The 15,972-nt window shown below is 36.3% G+C and overlaps 1 protein-coding gene across 21 annotated transcripts in view; it reads right to left on the bottom strand.

Moving 5' to 3' along the window:
* The window catches only part of HMBOX1 (homeobox containing 1), a 191,277-nt gene that overhangs the window by 148,602 nt on the left and 26,703 nt on the right, over positions 1–15,972 (bottom strand). The window lies entirely within an intron of this gene.

Genomic DNA, 15,972 nt, shown 5'->3' on the forward strand with positions numbered 1-15,972 from the left:
GGAGAGGGAGAAGCAGACTCCTCTTGAGCAGGGAGCTCAATGTGGGGCTCAATCCCAGGACCCTAAGCCACCCAGGCACCTCCATAAACAGTAGATTAACACACATTTTGAATGTCATATGTATTATATACTGTATTTTTATTATAAAGTAAGCTTGAGAAAAGAAAATGTTAAGAAAATCATAAAATACATTTCCAGTATATAAGTGGGCCCACACAATTCTAACCCATGTTGTTCAAGAGTCTACTGTACTATTTCATTCAGTAAGAATACAGGCATATCCTGGAGATATTACAGGTCTGGGTCCAGACTGCTGTAATAAAGCAAATATCACAATAAAGCAAGTCAAATGAATTTTCTGGTTTCCCAGTGTATATAAAAGTTATGTTTAGACTATCTACTAAGTGTGCGATAGCCTATCTGAGAAAAAAATGTAGGTACCTCAATTTATTTTTTTTTTTTTTTTTTTTTTTTAAAGATTTTATTTATTTATTCATGATAGTCACAGAGAGAGAGAGGCAGAGACACAGGCAGAGGGAGAAGCAGGCTCCATGCACCGGGAGCCCGATGTGGGATTCGATCCCGGGTCTCCAGGATCGCGCCCTGGGCCAAAGGCAGGCGCCAAACCGCTGCGCCACCCAGGGATCCCTAGGTACCTCAATTTAAAAATACTCTATGGCTACGGCACCTGGGCGGCTCAGTAGGTTAGGCATCTGCCTTTGGCTCAGGTCATGATCCCAGAGTTCAGGTATCCAGCCCTGCATTAGGCTCTCTGCTCAGTGGGGAGTCTGCTTCTCCTTCTCCCACTGTCCTTCCCCCCTCCTTCTTGTGTTCTCTCTCTCTCTCAATAAAATTTAAAAATACTCAATGGCTAAAAAAAATGCTAACCATTATCCGAACTTTCCGCAAGTCATCATCTTTTTGCTGGTGCTTGCCTCAAAGTTGATGGCTGCTGACAGATCAAGATGGTAGCTGCTGAAGGCTGGGATGGTTGTGGCAATTTCTTAAAATAAAACAACAATAAAGTCTGCCACAGTTATTAACTCTTCCTTTCACAATTGCTCTGTAGCATACGGTATTGTTTGATAGCACAGAACTTCTTTCAAAATTGGAGTCAATCCTCTCAAACCTTGCCACTGCTTTAACATCTAAATTTCTATAATATTCTAACTCATCAGTTGTCATTTCCACAGTCTTCACCAGTAGTCTCTTTCTTTTCTTTTTAAAGATTTTATTCATTTATTCATGAAAGAATAAAAACAGAGAGAGGCAGAGATAGGCAGAGGGGAGGCCAATGTGGGACTCGATCCCAGGACCCGAGGATCACGACCTGAGCCAAAGGTAGTTGCTCAACCACTAAGCCACCAAGGCATCCTCACCAAGAGCAATTTCTATCTCAAGAAACTTTCTTTGCTTATCTGTAAGAAGCAATTTCATTGATACTTTATCACAAGATTGCAGCAGTTCAATCCCATCTTCAGGTTCCAGTCTAATTCTAGTTCTTCTGCTATTTCTACCATATCTGTAGTCACTTTCTCCACTGAAGTCTTGAACCCCTCAAAGTCACCCATGAGGGTTGGAATTCACTTCTTCCAAAGTCCTATTAATGCTGGTATTTTGACCACTTCCCATGAATCACAAATATTCTTTTTTTTAGAGAGAGCGAGCACAGAGCAGAGGGTAGGGGTGGGTAGGGACAAAGGGAGAGAATCTTTAACACCTCCATACCCAGTGAGGAACCCAACACAGGGCTTGATCTCACAAATCTGAGATCATGACCTGAGATAAAATTAAGTCAGAGGCTTAACCAACTGAACCACCCTGGCACCCCAGATTATAAATATTCTTAAAGATATCTAGAATGATGAAACCTTTCCAAAACATTAATTTACTTTACCCAGATCCATCAGAAGAATCCCTATCTATGGTAGCTATATTAGAGCCTTATGAAATGTAATTCTTAAATAATAAAACTTGAACATTGAAATTACTCCTTACCTATGGGCTGCAGAATGCATGTGGTGTTAACAGGCATGAAAACAGCATTCATCTCAGAGCTCTTGACGTGATGCATTATCAACGATCAGTAATATTTTGAAAGGAATCTTTTCTTCCGAACAGTAGGTCTCAACAGTGCTGAGAATATTCAGTAAGCCATGTGCTATAATCCAGGTTTTTATTCCATTTGTAGAACTCAGGTAGATTTAACATAATCATTAAGGGCCCTAGGATTTTCAGAACAGTAAATGAGCATTGGCTTCAATTTAAAGTCACCAGATGCATTAGCCTCTAATAAGAGAGTAAGCTTTCCTTTGAAGCCAAGCACTGACTTCTCCTCTCTAGCTATGAAAGTTCTACATAGCATCTTCTTCCAATAGAAGGCTGTTCCATCTACACTGAAAATCTGCTGCTTAGCATAGTCATCTTTATTATCTTACTTAGATCTTCTGTTTTTAAAGCAAGATTTTCTGCTTTACCTTGCACTTTCTGGTTAAGCAGATGCCTTCTTTCTTTAAATATCACGAACCACCGCTAGCTTTAAACTTTTCTTCTGCAACTTCCTCACTTCTCCCAGGCTTCATAGAATTGAAAAGAGTCAAAGCCTTGCTCTGGTGTAGGGTTTGGCTTAAGAGAATGAATGTAGTAGCTGGTTTTATCTTCTGTGCAGACCACTAAAACTTTCTTCCTATCAGCAAAAAGGCTATTTAACATTCTTATCATGTCTATGTTCATTGGAGTAGCACTTTTAATTTCTTTCAAGAACTTTTCCTTTGCATTCATAAGTTGGCTGTTTGGCACAAGAGACCTAGCTTTCAGCCTATCTCAGCTTTCACCATGCCTTCCTTTTACTAAGCTTAATCATTTCTAGCTTTGTATTTAAAGTGAAAGATGTGTGACTCTTCCTTTCACTTGAATACTTAAAGGCCACCATAAGGGTTATTAATTGGCCAAATTTCAATATTGCTGCGTTTCAGGGAACATAGAAGCCCAAGAAGGAAGAGAGATATGGAAATGGCCAGTTGGTGAAAGTAGTCAGAAAACACATAACATTTATTGATTAAGTTCTCTTAGATAGAAGCAGTTCATAATGCCTCAGAACAATTATAATAGTAACATCAAAGATAACTGATCAGAGATTACCCTAACAAATATAAAGTTTGAGATACTGCAAGAATTACCAGGATGTGACATGAGGACACAAAGTGAGCAAATTCTCTTGGAAAAATGGTTCTGATATTCTTGCTCCACACATGGTTGCCACAAGCACTCAATTGATTAAAAAAAAAAAAAACATAATTATCTACAAAGCACAATAAAACAAAGTATGCCTGTATTATAATCTAGATGCTTTGAATATTTAGGTATTTGCTAATGTGTGTTTTTTCTGAAATAGGCAAAATCTGTACGACTCCTGAATATCCCCTGAAAATCTTTGTCTCTGTTTTTTTCCACTTTCCCAACAATTCCTAGTTTACCTGAATTTTCCTCTCAGTTTGCTGCATACTCACTCAACAAAATTTTTTTGTTACCTCAGCACTTACCATTTTAGTTCTCCCTCTCTGTTGCATCCTTCCTTCTTTTCCTGCCACTGATTTTCCTCTTTTTTGCATTTTACAGGAATTTTTTTTTTTTTGCACACCAATAATAAAGAACTATTGTAAATTCTAGATCTTTTCAGTTGGAACATCTAACATACAACTAAAAACTTTTGCTCTTAGGGTGCCTGGGTGGTGGAGTCAGACTCTTGGTTTCAGCTCAGGTCTTGATCTCAATGTCAAGAGACTGAGTCACGTGTCAGGCACCATACTCAGTGCAGAGTCTGCTTGAGATTTTCTCTCCCTATCCCTCTGACCCCTCTCCACAGCACATGCTCTCTCTCTCTAAAATAAATATATCTAAAAACAACAACAACAAAACAAAACAAAACAACTTCCACTCTTCTCCATGTCGTCTATTATGATCCTACCATTCAAAACAATACTGTTTACTGGGAGCTTTTAATTAACTTGCGACCCAGTTGGTGATTAACTATACTTTTTGGGGATGCTTGAGTGGCTCGCCAGCTAAGAATCTGACTCTTGATTTCAGCTCAGGTCATAATCTCCAGTTTGTAAGATCAAGCTTTGCATTGGGCTCTGCGCTGGGCATGGAGCTGCTTAAGATTCTCTCTCTCCCTGCCCTCCCTCTGCCTCTCTCTCTCTCTTTCCCTCTCTAAAAAAAAACAAAACAAAACAAAAAACAAACAAAAAAAAAACCAACTATATTTTTTGTATTAGAGTTTCCCAACTGAACTCAAAACAATTTCCTGAAGCAATTCGTGAAAGTCTCCAATTAATATGATCAACAAAATTTGTGTGTTATTTTTTACTAGGGAAAAGAGAAATTCATATTTTAGACACATGTCAGGCCAAAGATTTTCACTTCTAAAAAGTTATTATAACTTTTTTTAAAGGTTTTATTTGTTTATTCATGAGAGACACAGGGATGGAGGCAGAGACACAGGCACAGGGAGAAGCAGGTTCCCTGTGAGAAGCCCAATATGGGACTTGATCCCAGGACCCCAGGATCATGCCCTGAGCTGAAGGCAGACGCTCAACCACTGAGCCACCCAGGCGTCCCAAGTTATTTTAACTTCTGAGAATAAACATTTCTACAGAATTTGGCAAGCATTCCACACATATGATTTTTCCTGAATTTCATTTAAATCTGCTATGCAAAGTGTATAAAAAACACAAATCTGATGGTCATTGTTTTTTTTCCTCTCTTGGTATCCCCTAGGTTATGGCTCTTGTAAGTAATTAAAAGCACTATTATAGAAGAATGTGGTACTAATCTTTATCCTAGCCAAATCTTAATGGAATGGGCAATATGGAGCTACTTAAAGTATAATATATCCAACCAATGCAGCACTTTGCAAATGTAAGAAAGAATGAGGAAGTTCTTCATGCATTGATATGAAAAAATTGCGATTATATAATTGTCAAATAAAATGAAGAAAAACATATAAAATATGCTACCTTTGTTGAAAAACGAAGTGAAAATAAGAGTATGTATTTGCATAAGGCAATTCTGGAAGGATATACAACAATCTAACAACAGTGTGACATAAGACAGAATGTAGAAAGGAACTTGGTGGGTAAGGAGCAAATAGACTTTCCAACTGTCAACATGTAATTTCTTACATTTGTTAATTTTTAATCATATGGGATATATTACATACTGAAAAATAATGTAGTCTTAAATCTTCTCTCCTGAAATAAGATTATAAATAGATATTATTAATTTAATGCAAAAAAAATGCTTCTAGTTAAAATATGCTGAAAATCTACATGCTAACAAAAAACAAACAAAAAGGGAATTGAGGACAAAGGGCAGCCATAGTTCCTAAAAGAATTTCTGGGGACTCTCTCAATAGCATATTATATCATAAGCACATAACATTTGCTTATAATTTATATTCACAATACTCAGGTATTGAGTAACAGGTTCTCTACACTTGTAACATAATTGTCAAGAAAACTCAGATACAATTACAAACAAACAACAATAATTTTTTTTTTTTTAAATTTTTATTTATTTATGATAGTCACAGAGAGAGAGAGAGAGGCAGAGACACAGGCAGAGGGAGAAGCAGGCTCCATGCACCGGGAGCCTGACGTGGGATTCGATCCTGGGTCTCCAGGATCGCGCCCTGGGCCAAAGGCAGGCGCTAAACCGCTGCGCCACCCAGGGATCCCCAAACAACAATAATTTAAGGCAGAAAGACCTAACACCAAATAAGTGGTATACTGACTACACCGGTCTGACGGAAGTCAGAGGCTGGTAAAGGTAACAATGAGAGAAAAGGATGAATTTTAATAACTAGAGTAATTAGTACAAGTATCAAATAATTGATATTTATACAATATCTCACTCACATTATCTCATTTGATCACCAAAACAACCATATGAGAAAGGGTGGATTACAGAATGCCATGGGTATCACATTATATTCAGCAGCAGCTTCTGAAATGGACTACGCCATCCATTAGAGGATAAAGAAGAAACTGGAGGCAAGGAAACTTGTTATGAAAGATCAGGCATAAGTTAATAAGGATGCAGGATAAAAAAATAAAAAAAAATAAGGATGCAGGATAAAGTGAAAGCAGTGAGAACAGAAAGGAAGGAAGAAATTTATCAGAGTATGGTGATAACTGTGGGAGAAGGTAAAAAGTCTGCCAGAGCTTAGACTCAGTTACTAGGAGAATGATATGGAAGTCCAGATGGAGAGGAGCTGTTTTTAGTAACAGAGTCTGGTTTCAGAAATATGTTTGAAGTAACAGTGGCACATCCAGTTTCTAGAGCCTCTATTACACATTTCAATGAGTGTGTTCTATGTCCACCATCACCTAGCCAAGTAAGACATGTTTTTCTGCCGTTAGGCTCAGGGCCTAACAACCTCAAAATGACAACTGATACGAGAGGAAGGAATAGAAAGCGATGGCTTATATGGGGTCTCCTTTGGGGATGTTTTGGAACTAGACTGAAGTGATGGCTGTACAAAACTGTGTACACACTAAAAGCCATTGATTTGTACACTTTAACATGGTTAATTTACGTTATGTGAATTTCATTTCAATTGAAAAAAAAAAAAAAAGGCAGCTAAAATAAGAACAAAATGCTTTTCATCATGTTAAAAGTCTATGCCCAGAATGCCCTGTGCTTTCCTGCCAATTCATTCTACCTATGCCTCTCTACCTTCCAAACCGTTCCAGTGTGCCTCTGGCATGTCTTTAGTAATAACCTGGATATTTTATCTCAAAGCTTTTTTCTGATTGTACCCCCTTACTTCAAAATAAAGTTGATTCCCCTCCAAGTACAATACTTACTTGCAGCCCATCCAGTGGTGTGTGTGTATGGGTGTGTGTGTGTGTGTGTGTGTGTGTGTGTTTTTCCCCACAAGATAGTTACCTCAGAGCCTGGAGGGAAAAATGGGTTTCCTTGGTCCCAGCATAACCTCCAAAAATGACTCTTTTATCATCACGCTAAATAACAAAAACCCATTTCTTTGATACACAGATCCTCTCACCTTTCAGCTCTATTACTATTTCTCCCCTCATCCCTGCTGTCATTTCCTAACTTTTTGGTCATTCTCTCCTCGTTGGGTAAGTCTTTGGAATCCAGTTTACAGCCTCCTTTCCCTAAGCCTTATCATCATCCTAGATACTTTCAATTCCAAGAGAACTGCTTTCCCAACAGTACACCTTTGGGTCATCTCCAGTGATACTCTCCTTCATGCCACTTTAACCATCCATTGCCAAGGTAAAATTTTGGACCCTGATCATCACTCAAAATGCTATTCCAACAAAATTAATAGCTCAGATATCCTATTATTATCTACTTTCTCCATGCATGACTGCACCTGAGCAACCAAGCAGTTACCAGGGAGGATCTCCAAAGGGTGAGTTGATTCCGTTATTAACTCATCACTACTGATCTCAAAGGAGACCTCCATGCAAGGGAACAATCCTACATTTCTCTGCTTAATGTATTCTTCCACATGCCATCACAGCTATTGCAAATCTCCATTTTTTGATCCTCTGATTGACAGTCATCTCTCTTGTGAATGATGACCTTTCTCCAACTCTAGAGAAAATAACCAGTAGGCAAGAACTGACATCTTTCCAGCATGAAACACAAAAAACATACCTACAATTGTATCCATCCTATTCTTTCTTCCTAAAACTCTTAACAATAGTAAAATATCCTTTTTCTTATCTCAAGCTAGCCCTACATTCTCTGTCTCATTCCCTTCACTCATTCTTTTAACATTCAATAAATATTTAGTGAAGGCCTACTAAAATGCCAGGCACTGATCTCCACATGGGAGACACAATGAAGACAAAAATTCTTGCCCTCCTGGAGCCTACCTATTGGGACTTGGGGGAGGATATAAATGATAAACAATAAACATAGGCATTGTGTGACATATGTTGTATCATATGACATGACAAATGACATGTTAGAAAATAAGTTCTGTAGGAGAGGAAAAAAGCACAGAAAAACCAAGAGTGTATGGGGTAAGGGACAGCATTGTTTCACTGTAAAATGGGTAGTCAGAGGGGACCTCACAAATTTATCTCTCCATAAATCTCTCCATATCTCTCTGTACTCTGAGCTCCAGACATAAATATCTAGTTCATGAAACTCAAACAAGTCCATAGGGAATGCAGGAATGTTTCCCACTCCCCAATCTCCATATCCTAAACAAATAATCCAAAACCACTGTCTTATTTCAGTAAATGGTAACAACCTCCAAGAAGACTGTAAAAGCCAGACCTTGAAGTTATACTTGATATCTTAACACTCTTTCATTTGCCCATTCAAAGTCTTGCCAATTTAATTTACCAAATACTTCTGGACTCTGTCACTTACCTCCATCAACTGCCAAGATCATGACTACTACCATCCAAGTGCAAGCTACCATCACTTTGATTAGTCCTGCTTCCTCATTTCCCCTCCCACAATCATTCTTTACAGAGCAACCAGAGTAACATTTTTCAAAACATTAAAACACATATTCTTGCTTAAAAGACTTACTCTTAGGATAAAGACCAAAATTTTTAAGACATATAAAAAGCATTGGATAATCTGACCCCATGCTATTCTCCTTGCTTTATTTTGTATCAGATCTTTCAGATCTTTCACCTCTATAATCATACTGGTTGATCCTGATTCTTGTCAAACTCCCAAGTTACCACAGAGTTTCTGTTTCAAATGATTTTCTTTCCTCCCACAGATCAGTTAACTTCCACTCATCCTTCAGATCTCAGGACAAGAAAGTCTTTACTGACTTCCTAGACTAGGTCCAACTAGCATGCATAGTACCATGTAAGTCTTCTTTATGGTAGTTGTTTATGGTAGTAGTAGTTCTTTATAGTTGTTTCAGTGGCAATTTCATATTTTTATATGGATTATCTGATTAAAGACTGTTCTCATAAAAATTGCTACTGAAATAATTAAAACAAATTACTGAACTCATAGTATTAAAGCCTTATCTTAGAAAGTCTAGTCTAGTAAATTAAGAATTAAATTGAATGCTTCTTATACTAGATCTGGAATAAGTAAGGAGGTTGCTAGAAGCACTGTATTTTTTTAAAATTTTTAAATTTAATTTCAATTTAAGCAACATATACTGTATTATTATCTTCAGAGCTAGAATTCAGTGATTCATCAGTTGCATACAACACCCAATGCTCATTACTGCTCATTACTTCAAGTGCCCTCCTTGATGTCCATCACCCAATTACCCCATTTCCCACCCATCACCCCTCCAGCAACTCTCAGTTTGTTTCCTATAATTCTCTTACGATTTGCCTCCCTGTCTGTTTTTGTCTTTTTTCCTTCCCTTCCCCTATGTTCATCTTTTTTTTTTTTTTTTTTTTGCTTAAATTCCACATACGAGTGAAATTACATGGTATTTGTCTTTCTCTGACAAACTTATTTCACTTAGCTTAATATCTTCTGGTTCCATGCACATCATTGCAAATGGTAAGATTTTTGTTCTTTTTGATGGCTGAGTAATATTCCATTATATTACTTTGTGTGTGTGTGTGTTTCTATGCATGTGTGTGTTCTTTATCCACTCATCTGTGGATGGACATCTTAGCTCTTTCCATATTTTGGCTATTGTGAACACTGCTGCTATAAACATTGAGGCCCATGTGCCCCTTCTAATCACTATGTTTGTATCCTTTAGGATAAATACCTAGTAGTCCAACTGCTGGGTCATAGGGTAGCTCTATTTTTAACTTTTTGAGGAACCTCCAAACTGTTTTCCAGAGTGGCTGCATCAGTTTGCATTCCCACCAACAGTGTTAGAGTACAGTGTTAGAGGGTTCCCCTTTCTCTATATCCTCATCCATATCTGCTATTTCCTGAGTTGTTAATTTTAGCCATTCTGACTGGTGTGAGGTAATAGTATCTCACTGTGGTTTTAATTCGTATTTCTCCAATGGAAGTACTGTCATTTTTATGACAGAGGCATTTTCTCAAAATCAAAGGTAAAAACTCAAAACATTATAAATTTAATATATTTAATCCATCAATCTTTTTTATAAATAATTAATATAAAAGAAAGAGAAAGCAGGAGCATACACGTGTGCATGTGTAAGGGTGCAAGGTGCAAATGCAGGGGAGAGGTAAAAGAAGAGGTAGAGAATCTCTCAAGCAGACTCCTCACTGGGTGTGAAGCCTAACATGGGGCTCTATCCCACAACCCTGAGATCAGGACCTAAGCCAAAATCAAGAATTGGATGCTTAACCAACTGAGCCACCCAGGCACCCCTAATCTATCAACCTTTTAAAGGAATGTATACATACATAGGGGGTATGGTTGGGTATGTGTGTATAATCATCAATAAAGTCACAAAATTCTTTTATATTTAAATACAAATGCTTCAAGGGTTTTACCAAATTTTTTAGAAGGCCAGCAACAAATTCAGATTCATTTTACTATAATCAAATAAATATCAAAGAATTAAAGCTGGTAAATGTTTGTGCTTCATTTGAGTAAATATTTTTGCCATCTGCACACTAAACTTTAATTGAATCCAACCCTTCACCTACTGTAAGTATTTAAAGGTAGTAGATTCAAGGTCATCAAACACAATAGTTGAAGAGAACAGCCGTTAGTCACAAGTAGCTTATTTTTAGAATTATATTTGTTTTAAAAACATGGACAAATTAACTTTATAAGGATTAAATAAAAATATTTTTTTGAAATAAAAGATGCCTTTCATAAAAAGACCAAAAAAAAAAAAAGAAGCAACATCATGAGAAAGAAATAGTACAGATGGATGCCTATAAAATAATGATATATCTTCACAAATGACTTTCAGGGTTATTGGTGCTTTTAGTCAAACCTTCATGACTAAGTCAATATTTCTGACTGAGGCAAGGTGCTTTACCTGTAGTATTTTACTTAGAAACACATTTAATTTTCACCTATAGAACTCGATGTGCTTAAAAAAAAATCTTTTTTTTTTTTCCTATCACCACCACATAGCTGAAAGCAGGCACCAAGAAATATACTGTTTGCCAATAAAGAAACAAAAGAAAAGATTAAACAGTAACTATATGGCTCTAGTTTAGAAAGAAAAAAACGAGGATTAAGGAAAACACTCTGGTGAGGGGGTGGGTAGAGAGGGGCAGGGAGTCTTCTCTGCAAACCAGTTTGATCAGATGTAAATCTTGGCTTAGTCTCTTCAAGATATTCCTCAGGGGCTCAACTCTTAATCATTGATGCAAAACACCTGATATACTCTAGTCATCAAATAAGACATAAATGAGCTTGGGTATATTCCACTACAACTATATTCGTGGACAATGAAATTTTTATATGTTATAAAATAATATTTTGTTGATTTTTTTCATATATTGAAAATTTTAAATCATTCTTAGCTCCTGAGCAAAAACAGGTGATCAGCCAGACTTGGCCTCTGGTAGTTTATGAACCCATGGTGTAGAAGAAAAGTTACTAATATGACAGATAATCCATTCTGTTACTTATATGTGATCCATGATTTTATTGAACTTCACTTTCTTCAACAATCAGAAAAAGAAAAACCACATATAAAAATTACCTCAAAATGGCCCGAATATATAAATGCAAATAAAAGTGCTAAAATTCTAAAACTCTTAGAAGAAACCATAGGGGAAATATCTTTATAACATCAGATTTGGCAAGGATTTCTTGGCTAGAAAACACTAAAACCTTGGGCAACAAACAAAAAACAAAACAAAACAGGTAAACTGAACTTCATCAAAATTAAACTTTTGTCCGCCAAAGGACACTATCACAGGAATGGAAACACAAGCCAAAGAATGGGAAAATACACTTGCAAATCATGTATCTGACAAAGATTAATATTTGAAATTACAAAGAACTCTTAAAAGTCAATGATAAAAATACCAAACCACCAAATGCAAAAATGGACTGAGGACTTGAATAGACGTTTATCCAAAGAAGATATACAAATGACCAACAGGCACATGAAAAGATGCTCAACATTAGTCATCAGGGAAAAACTATAAGATACCACTTTATACTCACCATGGTGGCTAGAATTTTTTTAAAAATGTTAACTAGCAAGTGTGAATGAAAATGTGGAAAAATTGGAGCCCCTGCTGATGGGAATATAAAATGGCACAGTCATTGTGGAAACAGTTTGGTGGTTCCTCAAGAAATTAAACATAAAATTACTATGTGGTAGTTCCAGAAATTCTCCTTCTAGGTATAAACCCAGAAGAACTGAAAACAAATGTTCAAACAAAAATTTGTACACAAATTTTCATAGCAGCACTATTCATAAGAGACAAAAGCAGAAACAACCCAAATGCCTATCAATTGATGAATGAACAAAAGGTGGCATACCTATATAACATAATATTATTAGGCCATAAAAAGAATAAGGTACTGATTCCTGTACATGAATCAGTACCTTAAAAATATTAAATATTTTTTAAAATATTTAAAAATAATATTAAAAATAATATTTTAAAAATTTAAATATTATGCTAAGTAAAATAAGTCATACATAAAACCTACACAGCATATGATTCCATTCACATGAAATTCTCAGAATAGGGATCCCTGGGTGGTGCAGCGGTTTGGCGCCTGCCTTTGGCCCAGGGCGCAATCCTGGAGACCTGGGATCGAATCCCACGTCGGGCTCCCGGTGAATGGAGCCTGCTTCTCCCTCTGCCTATGTCTCTGCCTCTCTCTCTCTCTGTTTGACTATCATAAATAAATAAAAATTAAAAAAAAAAAAAAAGAAATTCTCAGAATAGGCAAATCTCTATAGAGATTGAAAGTTGATCAGTCCTTGCAGGGGGGGAGAGGGGTGGAGGGGAGAACTGAGACAGACCGACAGACTGTTTAATATAAGGTTTCCTTCTGCAGTTATGAAAAGTTCCGGAATTAAACAGTGGTAATTATAGCACAACATTGTGAATGTACTTCATGTCACTGAACTGTATACATTAAAGTTGTTCAAATGATCAAATGTTATATGCATTCATCACAGTAAAAAAAAATATATATATATATATATATATATTTAAAAAAAAGAACAAAAAAAAAAAAAAAGAACAAGAACAAGAAGGGGAAAATGCTTACCTACAAGCCTTTACACATGATTTATTACTTCATGTGTAAAATGAGATTGGGTACATGGCATCACTTTATACTATTCCAGAAAAGTATGATTGCTACCAAAACACATTCTGGATAAAACAGAATTCACAGTAGAATACGGAATGCATTATTATACTATTACTATACTCTATAATATATAGTAGTATATATTTACAGTAGCTGACAGATTAGTAACATATTGTCACTTTATTTTTAAGATTTTTTTTAAAGATTTATTTATTTATTCATGAGAGACACAGACTGAGAGAGAGAGAGACAGCAGAGAAACAGGCAGAGGAAGAAGACTCCCCGCAGGGAGCCCGATGCAGGACTAGATCCTGGATTCTGGGATGATGACCTGAGCCGAAGGCCCAACCATTGAGCCACCCAGGCATCCCTATTTTTAAGATTTTTATTTATTTATTTGAAAGAGAGAGTACAAGAAAAAGCACATGCAAGAGAAGAAGAAGACGGCGAGAGAGAAGCAGATTCCCCACTGAGCAGGGAGCTCCACTTGGGGCTCAATCCCAGGACCCAGGATCATAATTATCTAAACTGAAGGCAGATGCTTAATCGACTGAGCCACCCAAGCACCCCCATTGTCACTCTTCTTCAAACAAAATTTTATGGGTTCAAAGTCCCCATTATAGAATAATTTAAGAAAACAACTACAGGATTAATGTAACGCCTAGTGTGTTCTTAACCAGAGATCTGAGAACTGCTTGAAATTATATGAAAATTGTGTGTGTGAACACACATGCACTTGCATCCATGTGTCTATCACTAGAAGTACAGAATTCATAATTTTTTGATTCCAACTACTGATAAGCCACAAAGATTCCATTATACAAGAGAATGACTTGTTTGATTTCTCAAAGCACAGATTTGTCTTTGCAAAGATAAAGTGCTTTAAAAAAAAAAAGTAGAATTTAGAAATAAAAGCCTACCAAAGTAATGATTTATTATTTCAAGGTTAAGCTTAGGTCCAGCCTCTTCTCTGAAGTTTTTCCTAAAGACTTTAGTTCATAATTATTTCTCTTTTCTATTACTCCTCTTTTAAGTATTATCTTTGTGATGGTTTCTTATGTAATTCTCATTTGCTAATTTAGTATAATTCAACACTTTGGTACGTGCTGACTGGATCACTAACACGTTTGTGGAGATCTTCTCAACTTCCATAAAATGGTAAGGTACCCAATGATAAGAGGTTTGTTTTTTTGTTATTTAGTAATCCAAGAATATAAAAGATAATTATTTTTACATGCTCTATATATTTCTTTTCAAATTAACCACAAACATGTTTTGTTTATCATGGTTCATGTTCTGTATTTCAAATGACATATGTATCTTGGAGTAATATTGCAGTTTTAACATTAAGTAAAATCAAACACCTTCAGTTATCAAAGTCATTACTAAAGTAACTCCTAACCATGTTGTCTTATTTGGTCAATCATATTTACTAATGTTTCACCGCACTATCAGTATTGTCCGTGAATGCTTACTTTTCCTGTAGGGAAAGAAACTAAAATCTTTCCAGAACCTTTACGGGCTTCCTTTATACCACACTACTCATTGTGTGAGCAAACTAAGAATGAAAGGTCATTAGCCATCATTTTGACATCAAATGATGACAAGGGAACTATGGAAATATGTTTGGCTTAAATGCAATCTAAATGTTGATGAAATGTTCATTTTAAAAGCTTTCTTGGGATCCCTGGGTGGCACAGCGGTTTGGCGCCTGCCTTTGGCCCAGGGCGCGATCCTGGAGACCCGGGATCGAATCCCGCGTCGGGCTCCCGGTGCATGGAGCCTGCTTCTCCCTCTGCCTGTGTCTCTGCCTCTCTCTCTCTCTCTCTCTCTCTCTGTGACTATCATAAATAAATAAAAAAATAAAAGCTTTCTTTTTTGATCATCACAATGTTACAGGCATTCAGAAGCAGTTAGTTGTTACAAATTATACTAGAATCCATACAGTTTTCTTCTCTGTTTAGTTTACTTAAGATTACTTCAATATAGGAACTCAAAATAGGAAGTAAAATAAATCTCCACTGAAGTTAGCAATTTCATCTATCCTAGGTTTTCCACTATTATTATTTCATCCCTTCATTATTTTACAGAACTTCTAGTCTCTTTAAAGATAGATGAAACCCTTTCTGAGACTCTCCTCTCAAAAATCAAACCAGAATTAAGCACTTTCCTTCCCTTTGCTTCTATACTACCTTGGGCATACTTCTACTATGGAAATAATCACACTGCTTCCTTCATTTATATTCCTATCTCCCCCATTAGACAGTAAATCTGATAAGGTTAGAATACTATTTCATTCATATTATTTTTTTCTAAAACCTAAGCACAATCTCTAGTATGTTATGTGATCAATAGGTATTTGTTCATTAATTTTTTAGAGGAAATATTTGGGTATGAGGGATACATGTTCATACAGAATCATTAAATAAGATTAAACTCCTAATATGATCCAACCACATAATACCTTAATAATAATAATAACACCTGTGTCTTTTCTACTATGTCAGCACAAAATAGTCATGGGATAAATTTCAACCAGTACCAAAATAACTTTGTCCCTTACATATATTTCAAGTACAAAAAATATGTATGATGTACTTAAACTATCCTCCCTCTTCAGAAAAGAGAGGCTAAATTAAAAATTCATTGGAGTCAAGATCACCTAATATTTAGGACCAAGTGGCTATCAATCTTTGTTTATAACATCACCATGTCACTTAAAAGGTGGTGGCATGGCACATGATGCATTTATAATAATATCAAATTAT

The sequence above is a fragment of the Canis lupus genome, chromosome 24, assembly GCF_048164855.1.
Source record: "Canis lupus baileyi chromosome 24, mCanLup2.hap1, whole genome shotgun sequence".
In the NCBI taxonomy this organism is placed as follows: Eukaryota; Metazoa; Chordata; class Mammalia; order Carnivora; family Canidae; genus Canis; species Canis lupus.